Consider the following 5,724-nt stretch of genomic DNA (forward strand, 5'->3'; position numbering starts at 1 on the left):
AGTAGGGCAGAACAGACTTTGGTAGACAATTATCAGTCTGCAGTTGATTTTTGAACAGACATAAGAAAGACAACAATGTCTGTATGTATAGGAAATCAGAGTTTATAGAAAGGATGGGGAAACACATACACCACTGCTCACAACCAAATCACTGTGTTTACATACCTTCCAATTTATTATACAAGCATACCTTGGAGATATTGCAGGTTTGGTTCCAGACCACCATAGTAAAGCAAATATTGCTATAAAGCAAGTCAAACAAATCTTTTAAATTTCCCAGTGCATATAAAAGTTACATTTACACTGTAGTTTATCAAGTGTGCGATAGCATTATGTCTAAAAAAACAATATACATACCTTAATTTAAAAAATACTTTATTTGCTAAAATGCTAGCCATCAACTCAGCCTTCAGCAAATCACAATCTTTTTGCTGGTGGAGGGTCTTGCCTTGATGTTGACGGCTGCTGACTGATCACGGTGGTGACTGCTGAAGGCTGGGGTGGCCGTGGCAACTTCTTAAAGTAAGACAACAATGAAGTTTGCCGCATTGACTAACTCTTCCTTTCATGAACAATTTCTCTGTAGCATGCAATGCTGTTTGATAGCATCTTGCCACAGTAGAACTGCTTTCAAAATTGGAGTCAATCCTCTCAAACCCTGACACTGCTTTATCAACTAAGTTCATGTAATATTCTAAATCCTTTGCTGTCATTTCAACAATCTTCACAGCATCTTCACCAGGAGTAGACTCCATCTCAAGAAACAACTTTCTTTGCTCATCCATGAGAAGGAACTCCTCATCTATTAAAGTTTTATCATGAAATTGCTGCAATTCACTCACATCTTCAGGTTCCATGTCTAATGCTAAGTCTCTTGCTATTTTCACATCTGCAGATACTTCCCCCACTGAAGTCTTGAACCTCTAAAAGTCATCCATGAGGGTTGGGATCAACTTTACCCAAACTCCTGTTTATGTTGATATTTTGACCTCTTCCCATTACAGGAATGTTCTTAATGGCATCAAGAATGGTGAATCTTGGGAGGGAGGGAGACGCAAGAGGGAAGAGATATGGGAACATATGTATATGTATAACTGATTCACTTTGTTGTAAAAGAGAAACTAACACACTATTGTAAAACAGTTATACTCCAATAAAGATGTTAAAAAAAAAAAAAAAAAAAAAAAACTTGTCCAGAAGGCTTTCAGTTGACTTTGCCCATATCCAACAGAGGGATCATTATGGTAACTATAGCTTTACAAAATGTACTTCTTAAATCAGAAGACTTGAAAGTGAAAATGACTCCTTGTTCCATGGGTTGCAGAATAGTTGTTAACAGGCATGAAAACAACATTAATCTTACTGTACATCTCCATCAGAGGTTCTGGGTGACAAGGTGCATTTTCAATGAGCTGGAATATTTTGAAAGCAATTTTTTTTCTGAGCAGTAGGTCTCAACAGTGGGCTTAAAATATTCAGCAAACCATGTTGTAAACATGATGTGCTGTCATGCAGGCTTTGCCATTCCATTTATAGAGCACAGGCAGACTAGATTTAGCATAATTCTTAAGGGCCCTAGGATTTTCAGAATGGTAAATGAGCACTGGCTTCAATTTAAAGTCACCAGCTGCACTGGCTCCTAACAAGACAGTCAGCCTGTCCTTTGAAGGCAAGCATTGACTTCTCTCTGGCTATGAAAGTCCAAGATGGCATCATCTTCCAATAGAAGGCTGCTTCCTCTACATTGAAAATCTGTTGTTTAGTTGAGCCACCTTCATTAATTATTTTAGTTAGATGGTCTGGATAACTTGCTGCAGCTTCTACATCAGTATTTGCTGCTTCACCTTGCACTTTAATGTTATAGAGATGGCTTCTTTCCTTAAGCCTCAGAAACCAATCTCTGCTAACTTCAAACTTTTCTTCTGGAGCTTCCTCATCTCTCTCAGCCTTCATAGAATTGAAGAGAGTTAGACCCTTGCTCTGGATTAGGTTTTGGCTTAAAAGAATGTTGTGACTGGTTTGATCATCTATCCAGCCACTAAAACTTTCTCCATATCAGCAATAAAGCTGTTTTGCTTTCTTATCACTCATGTGCTCACTGGAGTAGCACTTTCAATTTCCTTCAAGAACTCTTCATTTGCATTCACAACTTGACTGGTGCAGGAGGCCTAGCTTTTGGCCTATCTTGGCTTTCAACACACACCTTCCTCACTAAGCTTAATCATTTCTAGCTTTTGATTTAAAGTAAGAGAAATGTGGTGGTCCAGTGGTTAGGACTCTGCACTTTCATTGCCGAGGGCCCAAGTTCGATCCCTGGTCGGGGAACTAAGATCCCACAAACCACGCAGCCAGCAATCAATCAATCAATAAATAAAGTGAGAGAAATGTGACTTCCTTTCACTTGAACACTTAGAGGCCACTGTAGGGTTATCAATTAGCCTAATTTCAATATTGTTATAGAGAGGAATAGGGAGGCCTGAGGAGAGGCAGAGTAATGGGGGGAATGGCTGGCCAGTGGAACAGGCAGAACACACACAATGATTACCAAACAAGTTCACCATCTTATATGGGTGAGGTTCATGGCGTCCCCAAACAACTGCAATAGTAACATTAAAGATTACTGATCACAAACCACCATAACAAATGTAATAATAATGAAAAAGTTTGAAATGTGAGAATTACCAAAATGTGACACAGAGACACAAAGCGAGCAAATGCTGCTTGGAAAATGGTGCTGATAGACTTGCTTGAAGCAGAGTTGTCACCAAGAAAGAAATGTATGAAAAACACAGTATCGGGCTTCCCTGGTGGCGCAGTGGTTGAGAATCCGCCTGCTGAGGCAGGGGACGCCGGTTCGTGCCCCGGTCTGGGAAGATCCCACATGCCGCGGAGCAGCTGGGCCCGTGAGCCACGGCCGCTGAGCCTGCGCGTCCGGAGCCTGTGCTCCGCAACAGGAGAGGCCACAACAGTGAGAGGCCCGCATACCACACACACACACACACACAAAAAAAACAAAAAAAACCACAGTATCAGCAAAACACAATAAAACGAGTATGCCTGTAGTCCCATCTGTACCTTTAATCATTCAAACTGTCTCTTCCTCTTTTCCACAGGGATCGTAGAAGAACATCATACTAAAACAGATAATTTTCTCATGGCCTGGCAAGGTTTACAATTTTTCTTTTCTTCCCTAGTCCATCTTTATGATCAAAGTGGCCTTCAAAAGAATTAAGCCTCTACATATTCTCTTTTCCCTCCCATATTCCCCAAGGCCATCTTGGCTATGTCCTATGTTCCCTAGAGCAACAGGGAGTAGTTTCTATCCCTGCAAATACATACTGTTCCCATGCAAAAGGAGAGAAAAGCTAGTGCAAAGGGAATACAGAGAGCGAGAGAGAGAGGAAAAGAGAGAGACACCTGCTAAATAATTTCAGAGTAACTAAAAAAAGCTTATTTTCAAGTCTGTATAGCAGATCTGATAGTCATAGTTCACTGGAAAACAATCCAAAAATAATAATAGATACAAGAAGAGTTTCCTGAAATAGATAAAATCCTCTTTCCCTGAATGCAGTTGTCAAGCAGATGTCCCTTGTGAAAGAGGTTCTTGTGTTGATTGGAAGAGTCTTCATTCCTCAGAGACTGTAATTATAGCTTTCAGTAAAGCTTGCAAACCTGTCCCTCCATGTGGGTGTACATTTAGGTATTGTCCACTCTCCTCATACACACAACCACCACACTTCACTTTGACTCTCCTGGTGAAAGCAGCAATATCTTCTGGGAATTGAACATGTACAAAGCCTAGTGAGACTGGGGTAGCTGGAAGAATGAAGTTCAGGAGGGAAGCAGACATGAAAGTGAGAAGTATGAAAGTTAGGAGCACAAAGTACACCCATATACAATGGTGAAGCAAATTCCATTATGTCATTAGGAACTCATTATTGGGCCCAGAGAGAATTCTACTTTGTAATAGACTTTTAGTAAAATGCAAATACTTGTGCGAAGGATACTTTTAGATGTTTCCATTATTATCTTAGAGGAAACAGCTGACAAGCTAGCAAAGGGTAAGGCCGTATACGAAGGAAAATCAAGCTAGGTGGGAAGGGGATGAAAGAGCAAAAGTAGGATGGTGGAGGTGGGGAGAGAGGTTGAACAAGGAGAACAGAAGGTACCAAAGATATGTGCTTGTCTTCTTCATAAATTTGATTAGGTCCATCTCCAGATCTTCTGGTTCCCCCTTTTTCTTTCTTTTTCTGCAGATTCCTCATTCTATACTTCATTTCCTAATCACTGTTCTTTAATTCCTAATCCAGAAAGGGTTGATCTAGCAGATTGGAAGATAAAGAATCAGTGTGAAACTTCTGGGCACAAATAGAGGAAGTATATAAGAAGAAAGCCAAGTTATAAACAGGAAAGTATGAAGTACAGGCAAACATGTATTATGGCTTTTTTCCCCATTAGAGTGCTTCAATCTCAGTTTGTTTTCTCACCCCAAGTAACATTCACAATCAAAATTATATTAGACAATCTTTAGACTAGAAAAAACTGGGAGACAGTCCAGAGAAAGAACATTCAATTAAAATACATCTGGGAAGACTGAGTTATAAACCCTGCACATTACACAACATAACCTAAATTAAACAAAAATGAAATTGGCAGTGGAACTTCCTTTGAATTAGAGGGAGGGAAAACACCCATGCCTTGAAACTCCTGAGCATCCTAGAAATCTTGAGGTTTTACTTAAAGTTTCATAAATTTATCATTTCCATTTTAAAATGTTTTCAAAATTATCAACCTTTTACAGCTTAAAGATTTCTTATCCTACCTTCCTAGGAATATATGATAAACATTTTTATATACATGTCATGACCTGAAAAATTCCAATAAAAATAGAGATCTTGTTACTAATGTCTTTTCTACCCTTGTTAAAATACTGTACATACTATATTATTCTTGGAAGGCACAGAACATGACCATAATTAAGGAAATGTTCTTCAGAACCCAGTCTTCTTGGACATTGTTTATTAGTGTGTAGTCAGCTGTGCATGCAGCTCCATGTCATAATGTTGGCTTATTTTCTCTCTTTGTTCATTATTTTTTTCTCCTCTAGGGGATTTATTCTTAGCATCTATTGAAATTACAGAGTTTAGTGGAATTAAATAATAAATAAAGACAGCTTTGTCAGAAAAACAAAGAAATTCAAGAAAAAGAAAACACTTGATTTATCTTGGTTGGGACTAATATAACAAACCCTTGGCTTCTAAGGAAAGAGGAACATTTTATCTAATTAACCCTTGCAAATCTTTCAAAGTTAAGGGTCAATCTGTGGGTTGATTTTCTCATTTGACTGAGAAATTAAATGGCTCAAGTCACTTCATAAAGCATATCAATGAGTAGGTACACAAATCCTTTGAGAACAGGTCTTCCCTAGAGTTTTAATCCAAGTTTGTTCAGATATAACGACTGCCAATGTATAGCCCAGGAAACAATTGATTGATTCCTTCCTAGTTATCTTTAGGTCAAAGGACATATTTTGCTTTCTGCATGCTTACTTGGAACTTGTATACATCACTCCAGTTTAATCCCTGTGATCCAAATAGGAATATGGAATAAAATAGAGGAAAAAAGCTTTATAAAAAAGAAGAAAAAAATCTACTGAAATTACAACAGAAAATTGTACACTTTAGGTAACTCAAATTCAATATATGTAGAACTTAACTGCCCTAT

Source organism: Physeter macrocephalus, chromosome 21, assembly GCF_002837175.3.
Source record: "Physeter macrocephalus isolate SW-GA chromosome 21, ASM283717v5, whole genome shotgun sequence".
Taxonomy (NCBI): domain Eukaryota; kingdom Metazoa; phylum Chordata; class Mammalia; order Artiodactyla; family Physeteridae; genus Physeter; species Physeter macrocephalus.